This window comes from Somniosus microcephalus, chromosome 14 (genome assembly GCF_052327205.1).
Source record: "Somniosus microcephalus isolate GS21.2 chromosome 14, FLI_Smic_1.0, whole genome shotgun sequence".
NCBI lineage: Eukaryota > Metazoa > Chordata > Chondrichthyes > Squaliformes > Somniosidae > Somniosus > Somniosus microcephalus.
In genome coordinates, this window is record NC_141000.1 from 105,975,613 (window position 1) to 105,997,217 (window position 21,605).

The window sequence follows — 21,605 nt, forward strand, 5'->3', positions numbered from 1 at the left end:
AAAAGCATTTCTGACTTAACGACAGATGCACATGCTCTGGAAGGAGTCAGCAACTGTGAAATTGTGAAAGCTGTACAGGAAATGTATGCTGATTATTTTGGCTTAGTCTGCCATCAGTTTTGTTGCACAGTCAATAGCACACTTCTGCTATCGGATGTGCTGCATCAGAAATCTTTTCCACAACCAAAGCAAAACCATCAAACGGAGTAAATTGACAGCACGAAAGTTAGCTGCTGAGGCCACAGTAGTTTGATTTATTGCTCAAACTTGTTCCAGAGAGTCATTTTTACATCATTCTGGTTAAAAATAGCACACAAGGCGTGCATGCTCAAAATTCGGACTTAAATTTCATTAGTGCTTAAAAAAAACCTCCGAATATAATTCAATAAGTCGTCTTCAAAAGGGAACTGGATAAATACTTGGAGAAAAAATTGCAGGGTTATGGGGAACGAGCCGGGCGGAGTGGGACTAACGGGATTGCTCTTCGAAAGAGCCGGCGCAGACTCGATGGGCCGAATGGCCTCCTTCGGTGCTGTACTATTGTAGGATTCTATAATTCTGTTCAGTACAAATACCAAGTTGTCCATAGAAACTTTAAATAAAAAAATTGCAGTAATCTCAATGTCTTCCAATACTATATTCATCCCTGGAGCCTCGCTCTTCACTCTACTCAGGCTCTCTGCTCCGACAATGCCACCCAATTATAAATTGCTTAATTATATTACCATCTATCCTACTCAAGATAATTACAGTTGAGGAAAGCTGTACAGCCACAAAGACTCTACACTGATGCAGCATCTCATTGTTTCTTAAATGATTCCACTAATCTCGCTGCAAGGCCATTCCAGGTGTTGATTTTTCAGTTTAAAAACTACCCCACCACCCATTGCTCCCTCTTGATTTCTTAATTGTAGGTTGCGGTGTATGCTTTCAGTCCCCAGGGATACATTTTTTACCTCAATCATTGTGACCGTCACTGCACTGTAAATATTTTATGTGGTGGACACGGGGGAGGGGGTGAAAGATGATGCAGCCAAAAGACATTCAAAACATAAAAATCAGCAAAACTCGGCACTGAAAAAGTTTAAGAGGTGAAAAAAGCAGCAGCCGCACCCAAGTGAAGCAAACGGATGTAAGAAAGTGCGCTGTTGGATTACAACTAGAGGGTAATTGACAAGCTTGTACTTTTAAACTGTATTTAAAAACTTAAGACATTTACATAAAATTTAGATCATCAGGATTTGAATAGCATTGCATTTTTGGCAATTTACATCTCCCGCAAGCATATCTAGCCATAAGAGGATTGCAAACTGCCTGGCATTAAGAGCTAAAGCACAAATGCTAAATACTATAAGTATGAAACCTAACTGGGAAGGCAATTTCCTTCTTTTAACTGTCATATCACATTAGCATTCTTCATTGGAGTGCACATGTGCATATATTCACACCCAAAGCTGGATTAGTTAATGCAGCAGGAACTATAAACACTCCGGGAAATGGCAGGAACGAACAAGTTGTAACCTTGGGGAGAAAAATTTAAGATCCAGGAGTAAGCAACCAATTTGGTCTCAATACATCAACTTCTGGCCAAGCTGCATTTATACAGGACACCGATTTTGAAAGCAAATTCCAGATCGGAAACGAGATGGTACGGCAGACGAACATCACTCGAGTGGATTAGTACCAACTGCCCAAGTGGATGGGGTGGGAAGGGAGAGCGGAGAGAGAAAGCAGAGTTACTCAACAGTGAAACAATTATTCACCTCTTAAAATGTCTCGTTAGATCTCATCATGAAGTACCTAAAAACCATCTCAAAAAGGTCTTGTGGGCAAGAAGCTGCTGGAACATCTTGTGTGACATCAGATCCAGCAGGATAATTGAATAAATACCTCACCAAACATATTTTATAAGTAGCGATATTCCAATAAAATCACACTTGTACTTTGTGGGCCTCAAGGGAGCCAGATGTGACCAGAATCAGGTCGGAGAAGGAAAGTACAAAAAGAGACAAAATAAAAGTGGAGATCAACAAGTCAAAATAAATGGAAACATCTGAACAACAAGGAGAATACAAAAAGAAAGCGAGGGTATATTATCAGTAAAATTCAAGGTAAGCAAAGATAGTTACCCAGTCATAGCAAAAATATTGATCAACTATAATCAGCAATGTGTATTAAAAACCTCGGCCCCTGGAACCAAGCTGAAGTATTGTCTGTACTTCAACCACAACATTACTTGCTAATTATTCTGCTCACCTAGCTGCACGATGCATAGTTGAACAAACCGTGATGCTGAACTTTGGCAGAAAGATTTCTATTGAAGTATCAAGGATGCTGCTGGCTAAGGCAATTCAAACAATGACAAATACACTGAAGAAAATCCTCCTCAGCAAGCAAAAAACCTTGTGACTCCAAGAGATGAGATCAGCGTAACAAAACAAAAAAAAAAACCCTCTTCCTTCAGAAGATAAATAGATCCCACAGGTATCATCACTAAATATCCGAGAGAGCTGCTGTACACAGCCACGTTGGAGATCAGAATTTTCAATCACCAAACCAGACCACAGGTTCACACAAGTAGCGCTGTATTGCTTGTTGCCACTAGAGGGAGCTCAATTTATATACTGCAGCTAACAGTGGTTGGCAAATTGCAGCTAGTAGAGCATCCCTTGATGCAGTAACACAAATAATCCTGTTACATTATATAATCGACTAAACTATACCTAAAGCCAAGGATGTATTCACCTACACTGGAGCACACTAGTTCTGGAAGGCAGACAGTGTTCAATTTAGTTAACAATTTCCACAATTTAAATTTAATGGCCCTGAATTCGCAGTCGGCGGGGTAGCCAAGGAGTACGCTGCCGGCATCCAAACAAAATCCGCACTTACCTCCTGCGAACCCCCCTTCGAGAACTTGCTGTTAAACGCTGTGGAGTTGTGCGCAGCGCCCCACGGAGCCCACCGTTGTGTGTACGCAAACCTGGGATCACACTGGGCCATGCTCCTTTCACTTCCTGACTCTTAGCCAATCAGGAGACAGAGGAGATTGCTGATTTGTCCACAACTCATTTTTAAAAGGCTATTAAAACATGCATGCCAGTTACAGAAATGAATAGTTCATTTTGTACAAATAGATAGAAATCACGTTTCATATAAAAAAGGTACATAAAACAATTGTCAGTTAATAAAAAATAGCTGTAATATTAGTCCCATTCAATTTTCTCAAGCTATTTTCTACCCTATAATCAAGATTAAGATGCTACCACTATTTCTAAAAGCAACACAGTGGGATAATGGACACAATCCCTTTCTTTCAGTATGAATAACCTAATCTGCTGGAAACAAATTTGCTGTGTTTATCAATACAAATTATCTAATGGACAGAAAGAGCTCCCTCGATATATTGTATATGGAAGAGAATGGGAGATGAAATACAAATTGGCCTCGTGTGACAGCAGCATTGTTTGAAACAGGTAGCAGCACATTTACCTTTATATTTGTTAGGTAAATCCATTTCTGTACCAAATAATTACATATGCTAAACATGGGGGGGGGGGAAAGAGAAAAGGACAATAATGGGAAAACCCTGGGGATCCTGTCGTAAAACAACAAGTGCAAGAGGGAGAGAGGCACTGAATGTGATAACCTCTTGAAACAAATCTCCCATTGGCACCTGTTTGCACCAGATGTAAAACTTTTCAGCATAAATACATTGCAGTAGGTGGACAATTAGCCCAACTTTTTGCCAGCACATTCTGATGTGGGAGGTGGTGAAAGTCACAGCGAAGCATCCATTGATTCGGAACTCGACAGATCGCAAGTTTGGGATTTAATGCATGCACTTTCCGAACTTGGTCAATTTCAAAGGCTGGTGGATGGCGTACTCAGTGCGCAGTCATAACGACTGCAAATTCAGGGCCAATGTTACCCACTCAGCACAATCCAGGTGCAATCTGCCTCGTGCACAAACACATGTAGCAAAGATTCGCCATTTCCAACCTAAGTACTTACAACAACCTGTATTCATATAGCGCTTTGAACTCTGTAAAACATCCCGAGGTGCTTCACAAGAGCTTTATCAAACAAAATCCGACACCAAGCCACATGAGGAGAAATTAGGGCAGGGAGAGGTCGGTTTTAAGGAGCGTCTTCAAGGAGGAAAGAGGTGGAGGGGTTTAGGGAGGGAATTCCAGAGCTTGGGGCCCAGACAGCTGAAGGCACGGCCGCCAATGGTGGAGTGATGAAAATTGCGGACACACAAGAGGCCAGAATTGGAGGAGTGCAGAGATCGGGGTGTTGTAGGGTTGGAGAAGGTTACAGAGATAGGGAGTGGCGAGGCCATACATTCATTGTGCAGTTTTGAATGCTGTACCACTCCAAGTGCAACAACAAAGTAGCTGGCTCTTTAGAAAAAGACTTGCATTTATATAGTGCCTTGCACGACCACCAGATGTCTCAAAGCATGTTACAGCTGATGAAGTACGATTTGAAGTGGAGTTACTGTCTTAATATGCATTAGGGTCTCAACCACTAGTGTGGTTCCAAAGTGAATCCCCAGTTAAGTTCTCAGCTGGAGGAGTGGTAAGGCATTACAACAGGCCTCAATGATCCAGGGAAGGGACGGTGAGGGAGGAAAGCTGCTGGAGCTCCCGCTTGCAATCACCATCCAGTGAGCTCCATTGGCAATGTGTACATATGGGCAGAATGGAGATTCAGTGTGGTGCTCCCACATTAGAACAACATGCCAATACTTGCATGCTAAGGTAAGGAAAGCAAGGAGCCCACAGCTTGTGCGGGGCTAGAAGCAGCAGCAAACTGGCAAGGATGGGAAATATTGGCCCATATTTTCCGATCCCCATGGGTGTGTACTGCAAAACCTCCGCTCGCTGAAAACCTTTAAAAATCTTACGCCTGACAAAAGCAGACATAAGGCCTGCTTTTACAAGCAAGAGTTTAAATAAGTAAAAAAAAGTTTTTTTCACTCATTTAGAATTTTAAAATACTTTTTAAAAAGGCAAGTTTATTTTAGCCCCATAAAAAACATCTCAAAATTAAATTTGTTTAATATAATGTAATTAACTAATTTTAATTATGTGATTAACATTTTTTTTTAAATGTTTGAGTGTGTTTTTTGTGATCCCCATTCATACTTTTTACAGATCTATGCAGACTCATCAAGTGTGAAGGGGGATTCCCTTCTTTGATTGGTTCCCCATAGCCCACGTGACCCCCATGGACGCTCGCGAACCGCCCGCGCACCAGGAGAGGATGTGCAGGGACCTACGGAGCCAGCAGGTAAGTTTGTAGATTTTTTCCAGATTGGAGGCATCCGCACGCAGGAAGCCTCCGATCGGAAAATCCAGCCCAATAGCATTTTTAATAATTAACAAAAAATTGGGGGAAACACTAGAGAAGTTTTTCACCTTAATTACAATTTTAGTTTGAGCTTAATTGCTTGGAAAGCAAGGTTTATGGGGCAGAAAAATACAATGATCTCAATCAAGTCGTCAGACGGATCAGATGTTTCCTCAAGAGGCACATATAAAACACACACAGCTATTCAGTGAAGTATCTTAAAATTTGGCACTGCAGCACATTTCACTATTAGACACTGTTGAGGAAGGGAGAAATCTTTAACCTTGTGTGGCTGCACACAGATAAAGCAGTTGAATTGGGATGCATGTTTGGTGCAAGTTTATTATAATGATTATGCGAATGTATTCAATCAGCTTATTATGTCTAAAGTCAGTGTTTGTCAGGCAAATTGACTGCCCGGTTTAACCATAACTGCTAACTTGATCTCAGTAACAGAACTGCCAGGGAACAAATCACTTAATCATTTCAGTCATACCAGCATTTGGCAAAAGGGTTGTACAACTGCCCAGCCTCTTTTTTTTTTAAGATCCCAAGCAAACAATATAATAGTGAACCAGTAATCTGAACTGGGAAAACAGATACAGGCCCAAAGATCAATCCGAACAGCAAACACAAACTGTTGCACCTTCAGCATACTAACAATGTGGATGTGAAATTGATTTGCAATTGAACTGCACAATACTTGGTTTAATACCACACACCAATGTCGAAAGGCACCAAAGATTCTCATCAAATTCCACAGCACTTGAATTACAACATGTGTCAGCCGTGGCTCAGTGGGTAGCACCCTTGCCTCGGAGTCAGAAGGTCGTGGGTTCAAGTCACACCCCAGAGACTTGAGCACAAAAACCTAGGCCGACACTCCCAGTGCAGTGCTGAGGGAGAGCTGCACTGTCGGAGGTGCCGTCTTTCGGATGAGACGCTAAACCGAGGCCCCGTCTGCTCTCAGGTGGACGTAAAAGATCCCATGGCACTATTTCAAAGAGCAGCAGGGGAGTTCTCCCCGGTGTCCTGGGCCAATATTCCCTCAATCAACATCACAGACAGATTATCTGGTCATTATCACATTGCTGTTTGTGGGAGCTTGCTGTGTGCAAATTGGCTGCCGTGTTTCCTACATTACATCAGTGACTCCACTTTTTTAAAAAAGGTACTTCATTGGCTGTAAAGTGCTTTGGGATGTCCAGTGGTCACGAAAGGCACTATATAAATGCAAGTTTTTTTTTATTTTTTTAATTAGGTCTCTGAAACTTACCTCTGACCTAATGGACTGGGGTCCAACTCATTCACAAATCGCGCAAGTAACATCTTAAAAACAAAACACCAAAGAGGGGAAAATAAAAGCTGAACTTGGACTTCAGTAACACTTGAATGTGAGTGCTTGACTGAAGAGCAGAGTCTGAATTAAAATCTCAGTAAGATCGGATACACTTCCACATTAGCCAAGTTTATAAGCAGTATAAACCAGGCGAGCCGATCCTTTCCTTGACCACTCAAGCACACTTCCTGGTGGTACAGCCAAGAAGCAGGAAAGGAGGAGACATCTGTGGGGAAGTCTACAGCTGAACAGCTTTGCTCAAAGAACAGTGCAGGTTAACAGCAGCGAGAGACAGAAAAGAAACTGGCAAAGGGTTGCTGCAAGATTTTCTAAAGCTAATTAACAAACATTCTGAAAAACAGGTACTAGTAAATGCTTCTGCATCTGCTGCTCATCCCTTGGAGAACAGCGTGAAGTGGCGGAAGGATTCACAGGCTGATGAGCCAGTGTGAAAGCTCCTTCCATGGCCAGAACCTCCTTTTTGCCAGTCGATAGGGCAATTAGCTCTATACGGTGGGAGGGTCTTGAGGGTTCCTACAACGCCTGCAACGGGGGGGTGAGGGGGGTGTCCACCCACACTACACAAGTATCCCATTGGATATTAACCCAGATATCAGAGCCGGAGCTCCAAGTCTCCATTTGGCTTGACTGACTGCAGCAGGCTCAGAAGATCTGCACCTTCTGACTTTGAGGCAGGAATAGGGGGCAGAATAAGGGGTCGCCCATTTAAAATGGAGATGAGGAGGAATTTGAGGGTCATGAATCTTTGGAATTCTCTACCCCAGAGAGCTGTGGAGGCAGAGTCTTTGAATATATTTAAGGTGGAGATAGACAGATTTTTGAATAAGGGAGTCAAGGGTTATGGGGAGCAGGCAGGAAAGTGGAGTGGAGGCCAAGATCAGATCAGCCATGATCTCATTGAATGGCAGAGCAGGCTCAAGGGGCCAAGTGGCCTGCTCCTATTTCTTATGTTCTTATACTACCACTAAACCAAAGGCTCGCTCCTGGACCTTGTAATATGTAACAGATGTAGCATAACCTAAAAGAAACTGCACAGCGACATTATTATTACTCAATATAATTTTATTTTTAGCACAATCACCATTAACCTTCCATACATTATTCCACATTTTTTAAAAGTTTTCAAGTTTTTTTTTCCACAAAAGCTAGTCTGAATCAAAGGCAAGTTATCCATGAAGATACTGAGTCATACAGAGTAGAAAAGTCTGAGGTTCAATCCTTGGTCTGTGCAGGTTCAGTCCCGTCTCCTCCTCTGAGCATTGCACTCTCTTCCATCCCTCAAACCATGTCAGCTGTGGCTCAGTGGGTAGCACACTCGCCTCGGAGTCAGAAGGTTGTGGGTTCAAGTCCCACTCCAGAGACTTCAGCACAAAAATCTAGGCTGATACTCCAGTGCAGTGCTGAGGGAGTGCTGCACTGTCAGAGACGCCGTCTTTCCGTTGAGACGTTAAACCGAGGTCCTGTCTGCTCTCAGGTGGACGTCAAGATTCCATGGCATTATTGCGAAGAGGAGCAGGGGAGTTATCCTCGGTGTCCTGAGCCTATATTTATCCCTCAGTCAACATCACTAAAAAAAAAAATTACCTGGGCTTTATCTCATTGCTGTTTGTGGGAGCTTGCTGTGCGCAAATTGGCTACCGTATTTCCTACATTACAATAGTGACTATACTTCAAAGAAGTACTTCACTGGCTGTAAAGCGCTTTGGGACGTTCGGTGGTCGTGAAAGGCGCTATATTTCTTTCTTTTCTTCCAAACCCCACTTCAAATCCTAGTTGTCCATCACTCGACTCTCCCCTCCTGTGTCGAATTCCTCACCTTTCTCTCCTCCCTCGGTGAGTTCAACCACCACCTCAAATGTCTTTGGCTGCACTACTCAGACTTCACCTCCCTCCGGTTTATGCAGAATCTCTCCTTGCATCCAAACTCCCCTGCCCATATCCTCAGCCACCCTCTCGATCTCTCGCATGGCCTCACTGCACCATCACTGACAATTTCTGAGCACTGCCTCATCTCCCTTACCACCCACATTCCTACCTGCTTAACTAGTCCTTCACCTCGCTTCGTCTACCTTACTCCCACCAAACCAATCACCGTCTCTCACCCCTATTACAACCCTATCTTTGCTCCCAGTATATTCCTCAAACCCCCCCATATTTCACGCCCTCAAGTTATAGGGGCACCAACTCAAGAATACACAACTCAAGAATACCCAGTGTACAAAGTAGTCCAGTCAGTCAGTCAGTCAGTCAGTCAGCAGATGTGGTTGGACCATATCGAGCACCACTAGTCTTCACTCTCCTCCGCCAAAACCACCAGGATCATCCCTTAAGACAAGGGAAACCACTCCCCCACCCCAAGATCCTTCTCTCCACAATCAACCATCTCCTTAAACCCTTCTCCCCCGCCCGCACCATCCTCAACCAAAACCGAGAATTTTCCAGATTCCTCAGTTTCCAGAAATCGAGACCACTTGTTCAGCTGCCTCCACCACTTCCTGCGGCTCCCCAGCCTCCCCAAGATAGCAGCCTTTTTATAGTTTTTCACCTATTTCTGCACCCCCCCCCCCCTCCTTACTCTGTCAAAGTTCCCCAAAATTTGGATAGAAATAAAATTAAAATTCTCCCTCAACAGCAGTCGAGTCTTCGGACAATATGGTCACAACTGGATAAACCCACTCGTCAGCAACCACCACAATAGAACACACCACACACGCACATTACTCCATTCGTAGATCTCAAAATAAACTACTTTCGGAGGTGGTTAAAACAGATCTTGTGAATTGCTGAAGCCAATAAGTGGGTGCAGCAGCATATTTGATCTTGGCAGGCTGTGTCATGAATACATGGAGTTTAAGTCTCAATTATCTGTGCAGCAAAATCATGACCTTTGAAAACTCAGCATATTTATATTATGTACTCTAAAAGGAAAGCAAGAAACTTGCATTTATATAGCGCACTGCACAACGTCAGGGCATCCTAAACCGCTTCACAGCCAATTAAATACTTTTGAAGTGTAGTCACTGTTGTGATGTAGGGAAACGTTGTAGCCAATTTATGCACAGCAAGCTCCCACAAACAGTAATGGGATCCACATGACCAGAATCAGTTTTTTTTTTTTAAATAAGTGATGTTGGGTGAGGGAAAAATATTGGCCAGGACACCAGCAGAACTACTCTGCTGGAGTACCATGGCATCTGTTATGTCCACCCGAGGCCTTGGTTTAATGTCCCATGCAAAAGACAGCACTTCAGACCACACAGAACTCTGCACTGAAGTGGCAGCCTGGATAACATGCTCAAGTATCTGGTGTGGGGCTTGAACCTACGATCTTCTGACTCAAAGTTGAGGACTACCACGAAGCTAAGGTTGACGGCTAAAAAACTGGCAACTGCACGGACGGCTCAGTGGGTAAATGCATCATCCTGTGGGGACCCGAGCTATACCTGCCATACAGAGGGCCCAGACTTGGTTCTTAGTCGGTTCTGTTCAGAGTTGCCTCAGAGTACGTGGGACGAAAATCAACCAAGGATAACCTGCATATAAACGTCAATTCATTCATACCACTGAACCACTTGTGGTGAAAAAGGTTCGGCAATGTGACCAGCAGTAACCTCAGTTCTAAGTATGCAAAAGACGTTGCTTAAAAATTACCAATGCCACTTAAAAACCACAGCATGCTTGATCTTAGGTACAGTTGGTAAAAAGCTGCATTAATTAATTGGCCATTCTGAATGCAGATCTCACATGGAATATACAGCACAGAAACAGGACATTCGGCCCAACTCGTCAGTGCTGATGTTTATACTTCACACAAGTCCCCTCCCATCCATCCTCCTCATCTTAGCCTTTCAGCATATCTTTCTATTCACTTTTCTCTCATGCACTCATCTAGTTTTTTTGTTTTTTTTTAAATCATCCAAGCAATTTGCATTACTTCATTCACATCACAGTATTAGCTCCAGAAGTAATACTGTAATGGAGAAGTAATACTGTAATGGAATGTGAATAGCATATAAAACATTGCAATTCAAAAATCCCAGAGTAGCCCAAGTGGATCTACCGACAATTTCTCCCTCAAGTATAGTTTGCACATGGTTTTCTACAATTAACGTACAGAAAGAGACTTCCAATGCGACAAACTTCAGCGTTACTTGCATAATGGCAACATCCTTCTCATACGGTAAGCTTTAAAAAAAAAACACTAAACAAAAGAAGAGTTACCACCACGGAGGAGATAACCCAGCTGACAAACTGGGCAACAATATTTAGTTGATCACGATGCCACAAAGGTTCAGCGAGTTTATCCAGCGAGTAGCTGGGCCGTACTGACAGGAAAGGTCCCGCGTCTACAGCAAAATACATCTTCCCTGCCATCGGCATTAGAACATCCATTAAGTTGTACAAGACTAAAACTTTGGGAGCTCTCTCAGTACGAGGCCAATATAGAAGCAGCTTCTGTTGCTCTCAGTGCACTTAGATCAGAAGCCAGTTATGGTCGAGGAAGGACATTTGGTCAGCCCAGAAAGATCCTGAAGCACCCCCACCCCCCATTTTAGAGTCCAAAAGTTTTGTGAATAATTCTGGGGTTTTTCTTTCCAACAATACAAAAACAAGATACTGTGGATGCTGGAAATCTGAATTAAAAACAGAAAATGCTGCAAATACTCAGGTCAGGCAGCATCTGTGAAGAAAGAGTTAACGTTTCAGGTTGATGACCTTCTGTCAGAACTGGAAAAGGCTAGAGATGTCACAGGTTTTAAACAAGTACTTTTTTTTATTTCCACTACTCTTGCTCGAACTCTATTCCAAACGTTGACAACTCTGTCTAAAGAAGAATTTCTTCACATCATAGAATAAATACTAGGAGGCCATTTTCCCCCATCATACCAGCTCTTTGAAAGAGCTATCCAATTAATCCCACTCCCCTTTCCCCATAGCCCTCAATTTTTCCCCTTCAAGTATTAATCCAATTCCCTTTGGAAAGTTATTACTGAATCTGCTTCCACCACCCGTTCAGGCAGACCATTCCAGATCATAACTCATGGCACAAGAAAAATTCTCATCTCGCCTCGGACTCTGACCTTAAATCGGTGTCCTCTGGTTACCTACCTTCTGCACTGGAAACAGTTTCTCTTTATTTACTCTACCAAAACCAGTCATGTTTTTGAACACCTCTATTAAAACTCCCCTTCGCCTTCTCTGCCCTATAAGGAGAACAGTCCCAACTTCTCTGTTCCTGCACCCGCTTTAAAATTGTACTCTAGTTTATATTGTCTCATTTTTCCTACCAAAATGCATCACTTCACATTTCTCTGCATTAAATTTAATCTACCACGTGTTGGCCATTTCACCAGGCTATGTCCTCATGAAGTCTGTTACCATCCTCCTTGCAGTTTACCACATTTCAGAGTTTTGTCACATCTGCAAACTTTGAAATTATGCCCTGAATACCCAAGTCCAGGTCATTAATATACAGGAACCCCGCCCCAACCGCGGTTTTGCCATACGCGGATTTCACGTATCCACGGTTTCCACTCTGCGACTATTTTTGTCAACTGCGGCAGTGGAATTCGTGTATCCGTGGTTTTTAAATTTAGGAATAAGGTAAAAAACATGGGCCCAGAAATTCGGGTCTCCACGGGAGAGTACGCGCGGGGTACTCACCCGTAGCCCCAATGGAAGTGCCGGTTTCCTGCATGCAGGGGTTCAGAGGTCGAACGCGTGCGCGGGGGAGGCTGCGCGTGCACATCGAACTTCGGGGTTTTTTTTTTTTTTTTAAATACAGGTTTTCTCGGGAGGGTAAGTCTGCAGAAGTTGGAAATGTAAAAAGCAGGCGTACGGCCTGCTTTTTACAAGGTAAGTGGTGAATTAATTAAAGCATTTTTTCCACAGATTTATTATTTTTAAATACTTTAAAGCAAGGTAAGTTTATTTTTTAGCCCCATTAGAAAATAACTTTTTTTCAAAAATTTAAATTGTTTAAAATAGTTATTTCATTTAATTTATAGTTTATTTTTTAAAATGTGATTTAAAAAAAAAATGTATTTGAAGATTTAGTGATGTTTTGTAAGAAGGGGCCCGTAGTATTTCTAAGTTTGATGGCACTTCCTGTCAGACTTATGAATGGAGCATTCCCTGCTCCGATTGGCTGCCCATGGCCCACGTGATCCCAGGGGACACATCGAACTAACTGCGCCCCTGGGATACGCAAGTACTGTGTGCCGGCAGCTGGAGCAGGCCCTGGATCGGAATTCCACGGGGGCCTAGAGCTCAACGGCCGGCGCGCAAGGTAAGTGCAGGTCGGGGGCTTGCACCCGCGGGAAGCACCCGACCCGAATTTCTGGGCCATGATTTTTATGCTATTTATATGCTTTTTATTTTTTATTGTGTTTATACTGGATTTGCCAACCGTGGTTTTACTAACCAATGCAGAGCTGTAATCAACAAAGTCAGTAGAATGTTTTACTAACCGCGGGGGTCTTCAGGGACGCATCCCCTGCGTTTGGGATGGGATTCCTGTATATCAAAAGGAGTAGTGGTCCCAATACTGACCCCTAAGGGACACCACACCAGTCTGAAAAACAGCCAACCATTCACCACTACTCTCCGCTTTCTAATTTCAACTCGAAATTTACCTTTTTACTAATTTCAATCTATGCCTCCTTGCCCTACTCTTGCTATTTAACTTCAATATTTCAGATTTACCCTTTCCATTTCTTAAACCATCTTGGCTACCTCGGAGATCAAAATCCCAAGTTGCTCCAGTCTTCCCTCATAACCCAATCTTCAGCCTTGTGACTTTTATAAGCACCGCCTCAAATGCTTGAATGTCTCCCCTCTGTCTCAGCAACAAGAACTGAACACAGTGCTCAAAGTGTGGTCTGACTAAAGTACGACACAATTTGGTCATGCCTTCCTCTGGCTTGTAATCTACTGGTCTGGCTATGTAATTGAACATTCTACTGGCTTCGTTGATTACAGCTCTGCATTGGTTGGCTATGTTGAGCACTGAGTTTATTTAGATTCCTAGGTCCCTCCCACCTTAGTCCTAAGTTATTTCAAAACTATTTGCCTCCAACACCTCTCCTCCATTGGACTGCCCTCACTTGGCTCCACAATTACCCATCCAATCATAGCGAGAGCACCTCCAGCGTTGGCTCCTCCACACCTTTACCTCAAGTCCTAGAATCTATCCTTGCTGCCATCCCCCGCCGCCCCCCCACCACCACCTCATCTACATGCTGCCCCTTGGTGGCATCAGCCACAAGCATGGGGTCAGGTCCCAGATCTACGCTAACGACACACAGCTCTACTTTTCTACCACCTCTCTGGACCTCTTCTATTGCCTGTGTTTTGTTAGACCGCTTGTCCATTATGCTGTCTTGGATAAGTTGCAATTTCCTCCAGTTAAACATTGGAAAGACTGAAGCCAACGGTTCTGGCCCCTGCCACAAACTCCATACCCTTTCCACTAATTTCATCGCCCTCCCCAGTCACCATCTCAGGTTGACTCAAGTCAGTTCACAACCTCGGCATCCTACTTCTGTTGAGCTCCATCACAAAGGCCACCTACTTCCACCTCCGTAAAATTGATCGCCTCCACCTCAACCCGTCAAAATACTCATCCATGCCTTTCGTCACCTCCAGACTTGCGCTGCCATTGGTGATGACTGAAGGCATGGTCTCGGCCCTATGGTTAGTAATTCCTTTCCCTAAACCTCTGCCTCCCTCTCCTTTTAGGTCATCCTTAAAATGCTTTTTTTGACCAAGCTTTTAATCACCCCTCCTAGTAGCTCCTTTACTGGCTCAGTGCCCATTTTTGACCGATTATTCTTTCGTGAAACACTTTGGGATGTTTTTCTACATTAAAAGGCGCTATATAAATCCAAGTAGTTCTTGTTGCCCTCGCATTTACGAGAAAGAGAAATAAAACAAGGGACATCTAATATCACTGACGAGGAGTTTAATTTGTTTCAATAGTAATCTGAAATTTATTTTTTCAAAATACAAATCTACTTTGACATCCAATTTATACAATTAGAATCTAACATACTGTACTGATAGAGAGAAATAGCAAATGTAAGTCAAGGTTTTAAGTATCTTCATTAAACATTATTACTGATTTTCACCACTCTGCAATATTAAATGACAACTGCTCTGCATTTGTGATTAGAGTTTATTTCAGGGGAAAAAGACTACAATTTTAGTATACAGTACATTGCTACATTCCTTGTTTAAGAACAATGCAGTACAACAGTTTACAAAATGTTTTCTCCCCACCAAAACAGTTAGGTGACACCACAAAAAAAAAACTGAAGGCTACTCCAATGCACCACAGAAGGGAGCACTACAAGAACCAAAGCTGCAAGTGCTTCTCACCAAACTAAAATAATGTGCTTGGTAGACATACTGGCCTGGTGTTTCCTCTGTAGGCGCAACTTGGAAATTAGCCCCAACTTGGGCCAGAAGTGGGTTTTTTATTCGTTTGGGATCTGGGAGTCGCTGCAAGGCCAGCATTTTTTGCCCATTCCTAATTGCTCTCGAGAAGGTGGTGGTGAGCCGCCGCCTTGAACCGCTGCAGTCCGTGTGGTGAAGGTACTCCCACAGTGCTGTTAGGTAGGGAGTTCCAGGATTTTGACCCAGCGACCATGAAGGAACGGCAATATACTTGTAAGTCAGGATGGTGTGTGACTTGGAGGGAAACTTGGAGGTGGTGGTGTTCCCATGCGCCTGCTGCCTTTGTCCTTCTAGGTGGATAAGGTTGCAGGTTTGGGAGGTGCTGCCGAAGAAGCCTTGGCGAGTTGCTGCAGTGCATCTTGTAGATGGTACACTGCAGCCACGGTGCGCCGGTGGTGGAGGGAGTGAATGTTTAAGGTGGTGGATGTGGTGCCAATCAAGCGGGCTGCTTTGTCCTGGATGGTGTTGAGCTTCTTGAGTGTTGTTGGAGCTGCACTCATCCAGGCAAATGGAGAGTATTCCATCACTCCTGACTTGTGCTTTGTAGATGGTGGAAAGGCTTTGGGGAGTCAGGTGGTGAGACACTCGCCGCAGAATACCTAGCCTCTGACCTGCTCTTGTTACTACAGTGTGTGTGTGGCTGGTCCAGTTAAGATTCTGGTTAATGGTGACCCCCAGAATGTTGATAGTGGGGGATTCAGCTATAATAATGCCATTGAATGTCATGGGGAGGTGGTTAGACTCTCGCTTGTTGGAGATAGTCATTGCCTGGCACTTGTGGCGTGAATGTTACCTGCCACTTATCAGCCCAAGCCTGAACGTCGTCCAGGTCTTGTTGCATGTGGGCATGGACTGCTTCATTATCTGAGGAGTTGTGAATGGCGCTGAACACTGTGCAGTCATCAGCGAACATCCCCACTTCTGACCTTATGTTGGAGGGAAGGTCATTGATGAAGCAGCTGAAGATGGTTGGGCCTAGGACACTGCCCTGAGGAACTCCTGCAGCGATGTCCTGGGGCTGTGATGATTGACCTTCAACCATCATAACCGTTTTCCTTTGTGCTAGGTATAGCCCCAGCCAGTGGAGTGTTTCCCCCTGATTCCCATCGACTTAATTTTACTCGGGCTCCTTGATGCCACACTCTGTCAAATGCTGCCTTGATGTCAAAGGGCAGTCACTCACCTCACCTCTGGAATTCAGCTCTTTTGTCCATGTTTGGACCAAGGCTGTAATGAGGTCGGGAGCCGAGTGGTCTTGGCGGAACCCAAACTGGGCATCAGTGAGCAGGTTATTGGTGACTAAGTGCCGCTTGATAGCACTGACGATGACACCTTCCATCACTTTGCTGATGATTGAGAGTAGACTGATGGGGCGGTAATTGGCTGGGTTTGATTTGTCCTGCTTTTTGTGGACAGGACATACCTGGGCAGTTTTCCACATTGTCGGATAGATGCCAGTGTTGTAATTGTACTGGAACAACTTGGCTAGAGGCGCGGCTAGTTGTGGAGCACAAGTCTTCAGCACGATAGCCGGGATGTTGTCGGGGCCCATAGCCTTTGCTGTTTCCAGTGCGCTCAGCCGTTTATTGATATCACATGGAGTGAATCGAATTGGCTGAAGAATGGCTTCTGTGACGGTGGTGACCTCGGGAGGAGGCCGATATGAATCATCCACTCGGCATTTCTGGCTGAAGTTGGTTGCAAACGATTCAGCCTTGTCTTTTGCACTCACGTGCTGGGCTCCACCATCATGGAGGATGGGTAATTCATGGAGCCTCCTCCTCCTGTTAGTTGTTTAATGGTCCACCACCATTCACGACTGCAGAGATTTGATCTGATCCGTTGACTGTGGCATCGCTTAGCCCTGACTACAGCATGCTGCTTCTGCTTTTTAGCATGCGTGTAGTCCTGTGTTGCAGCTTCCCCAGGTTGGCACCTCATTTTTAGGTACGCCTGGTGCTGCTCCTGGCATGCTCTTCTACACTCGTCATTGAACCAGGGTTGGTCCCCTGGCTTGGTGGTAATGGTAGAGTGAGGGATATGCCGGGCCATGAGGTTACAGTTGCATCCATTTTGCCGATGCCAAGTTGCGCCCAAGCATCTTTACAATCTCATTCGAGTATGTCCAAACTTAAAATGGACGCATCATTGGAAACAAGGGAAATGCTGAACTCGCACCATATATTCCTTCTTTAAGTTTGAAAATTTAAATTTCAACTCACTTAACCATCATTCATGCGCATCAGGCACAGCACGTTTAGAAACCTGCAAATCAGGGAAGCTTTTCAATATCTAATGCAACTTATACTTGTGCCAGAAAAATATATTCAAAAGAAACAGAGTACAGAGCAGGTCTCTGAGGATAAAGTTTTAAAAACCATTCAAAAAAATTGCACTAAACACCATCAGAATGACTTTCTTTCCTGCTGCACCTGAAAACCTGATCACAATGTGAAGAAATCATCGAAAGTGCAACACGCATATAAGACGAGGGAGCGTGGCCGGGTTTGTGGGCAGAGATTCATTCCGGCGGTGGTTTAATGGATGGCTGTAAAAGATGGAGACTTGGACGGATTGTAGTTCTGCATTTAACTCACTCACATCCAAAATTCTGCATCTATTGAACCACGTAATTGGTTTGCGCCCAGATTCCATGCGTCTCTGGGTGCAAATGTGGAGGAAAGTCCAGGCGACTATTTAGTAAAACACGAACTGGACGTTCGTTACTTAAACACACACTGGGCTACTATATTTTTATATTTTGATTATAACCTGTAGGTTTACAAATTAAAGTTACATAGTATTGTGAGAAATGATAAATACACTCCACCAAACAGCACAGAACTCACATGTTTAATCCTTCAGCCACATATGCTTTCACTGAAGCTTTCTGATGAATGGGGGAATAGTATACGACCATGCAAGAAGTACTAAACCAACGCATCACAGGTAGATAGTTGTAGGAAAGAACGAATAAACTTGCATTTATGTAGCGGCATTCACAACCTCAGGATGTCCCAAAGCGGTTCACAACCAATTAAGTACTTTTTGAAGTGTAGTCACTGTTGTAATGGAGGGAAACACAGCCGCCAACTGCACACAGCCATGTCCCATAAACAGCAATAAGGTCAATGACCAGATAATGTCTCTAGTGATGCTGGTCGAGAGGCAAATTTTGCCTAAGACACTGGGAGATGTTCTTCTTCGAATAGTGCACGAGATCTTTTACGCTTGGGAGGGCCTTGGTTTAACATCTCACTGCACTGAAGTCACAGAATCAGAGAGTCCAGCACAGGAGACCACCATTTGGACCGTCGAATCTGTGCCAGCTCTTTCGACAAGCAATCTAGTCAGTCCCATTCCCGCTCTTTTCCCCTTATCCCTGCAATTCCTGTCAAGTGTCAGCTGAGATTATGATCTCAAATCTCTGGAGTGGGGCTTGAACCCAAGACCTCGACTCTGTGAGAGCAAAGACTGACACTATGAAATGTGGATTAGAGCCACACGAAGTTGCCAGTTTCAGTCAACCTGTTGGAAGCACTTTCTCAAAGAAAACTCTTGCACACCTCATTCCTGCTAGTTCAGAGAAGCAACCTGAAGTAAACTGCCTGTTCTCAAATAGATAATGTATGGTGTGGAGAAAACAGGAAAAATGAAACAAACTAGAAGAATTAATATTTTTAAAAATCAAATTAAAATTGAAAAAATGTTACTTTTCATTAATATTTATAACTAAATCCCAATTAAATATTATACAGGAAAATAAATATGTATCAGGGAATTTCTACTCACCAATTCTTCCCTCCCTTCGGAAAGCACGGACTCCTTCTTGGGATAATGTTCCACAGACTCCTTCCATTACTTTTCCCAATTATTCATGTAGTAACAACAGAAAATGCTGGAAATACTCAGCAGGCCAGGCAGCATCCGTGTAGAGAAACAGGGTTAACGTTTCAGGTCTGGGACCCTTCCTGAAACGTTAACTCTGTTTCTCTCTCCACGGATGCTGCCTGGCCTGCTGAGTATTTCCAGCATTTTCTGTTGTTATTTCAGATTTCCAGCATCTGCAGTATTTTGCTATTATATCCAATTATTCATGTGTTGAGTCTTCATAGTGAGTGCCAGTGGTCTATTGAACAATGTGGGGCTAGCACAGCTCTTCCCAAACCTGTCCTTATTTGACAAACAATTGTAATGGGAGTGATGATACCAATTATGAGCAAGGCCTCTGGTCAATTTGCATTCCCCGGTTCCTGGAGCACCTATATTTCTACCCAAGCTGAGATCAAGTGAGGTCAGACCAGGGGGGGATCAAGCCCAAGGCATTCATGATCTATACAGCTCAGCTACTTCCTAAATAAGCTCTCAACTACGGAGGTAACCAGACCACAGATTTCAACACTTAAAAGCCTGCAGCATCACTTAGTCACCAGTGCTTCAAAACAGGAACATTTGCAGTGACAAGAAGTTAAGAAGTAAATGAACACTTTGTAATGAATGGCAAAATGAACAGCACTACGAGAGTGAACTATTGAAGCATGTTTCAACAATTAAGTCTTGGGCAGTATACCGTTTCTTTTTACTACACCGTTGAGAAAGTATCCTGCAAAACCAGTTTTCCACTGAAAGTGACCAATGCAGTCGAAGTACATATGGTGCGTCACGGCTTACATTTCCAATTACACAACAGTGAAAGTTAACTTCTGCTGAACTGGAAGGTTGCAGGCATTAGCTTTCAATTTCTCCTGTAACTACTGGTTTCACATGAGGAATTGAAGGCCCTTTTACATTTAACCGGGGTTTTTGGGAGAGCGACACCAGACAGAGGTCCATCTCCCACACTTGTGCCAAGAAATGGATGTGTACTGGTGCGGCAGGCAATTGAATACGCCAAGCCTGGAAATTCACAATGAGCCGGTCTCGCATATCACAATGTGAGCAGTGATGCACTGAGCCAGCTCAGCATATTGTTTTGACGGCAGAAAACAAGGTCTTGCCACAAAGAGTCATTGCTGCCATAGGCTGCATGGAGGTTTCCTTGGCCTGCCACTGACTGTGGGTGAACTGTACACCAGCAGTCAATAGCATTTGCACAAGATAAACAGACCTTTAGAAGCCACATGCCCAGTCTCAATGAATGCAGTGCAGCAGTAATTTATTTATTGTAGCAAGTGTGGAACGAAATTTTATTCAATGAAGCCCAGGGAGGGGGAATAATCACCCTACCAGGGTTCCAAATGAACTACGGCAGCTTTTGACAATTAAAACAGCCCTCATGGTACAGACATACATTCTATAATGTTCATTTTATCTTGTGGTAACACCTTGCACACATCCTGCATTGCCTCAAATTGAATCCAGCTCAGACCTTCCGAACTGTATTAATCCTGGGCTCCAAATCCTGAAGCAGCCTCAGTCTATTTCTCGATGGGCAAAAACATCAGCACAAAACTACGCAGAAGCCCCATTCTCTTCCTTTGCAACCCCCAAGAAAAACATGGCAGGTGTGAGAAATAGTCGAGTTTAGAGTCACACAGGTGTCTTTGAAAGCACTTACACTCTGCACTTAACATCGCATCCCATTTCAAGAGATTGGGGGTCCGTGTGCCATTTCCCCATCTCCTACCTTTCAGTCAGAACGATACGTGCAACAGGCTTCCCACATTTATTTAACTGAAAGCAGCTCCCTTATCCTATCAGAATTGTAGACACATTGTTGTGGGTCTACAATGAGATCAATTCTGAGAATCTGGGATTGTTTGTATTAGGGAATGTAGCTAACCGAGGAAGATCTGCAGGTGGCCATCGGTTACATTCCGGTCATGTAAAAACGCCGACAGTATGGCTCCTCTGCCTATTTTTAGGGAAACAAGTATTGGGAGCTTTCACCGTGTTTTAAACGCATGGCAAACCTGAGCCGACCAGGATACAGCAAGTGAAAAAGTCTCCATTCCCCATTACAATCTACAATCGTTACTTGTACAAGTTCAATCATTAAGTAATCCTAAACCAGGATAATTACACGTTTGTGACTTTTCCTTTTCTCTCTCCCACATGGCAGCTGTCTCTCACTCTGCCAGCGCATTTCACACTTCATCTCGAGCCATTGTCTGTTTCTTTACCTGTCCTATTACTATCGCGTCTCACCTTGAATATCTCTTAATGTCTCTTCTTTCAGCCCCTCCCCCATACTGCCTTTTGTTTCATTTCCTGCCTTTTTTCTCCGTTCTGTAGAAGGGTTTCCGACCCGAAATGCTGACTGTTTCTCTCTCCACAGATGTTGCCTGACCTGCTGAGTTTTTCCAGCATTTTCTGTTGTTATTTCGGACTTCCAGCATCCGCAGTATTTTGCTATCTAATTACAGTTTTGGTTTTGCAAACATAGGCAATAGCTCCATTAGTACAAGCCATACTTTACTTCTGAAATGAA

At 43.7% G+C, this 21,605-nt stretch overlaps 1 protein-coding gene across 1 annotated transcript in view; it reads right to left on the reverse strand.

Annotated features, from left to right (window-relative positions):
- Nucleotides 1-21,605, reverse strand: part of itsn1 (intersectin 1 (SH3 domain protein)) — a 217,055-nt gene that overhangs the window by 175,537 nt on the left and 19,913 nt on the right. The gene's annotated exons all lie outside the window — the stretch shown is intronic.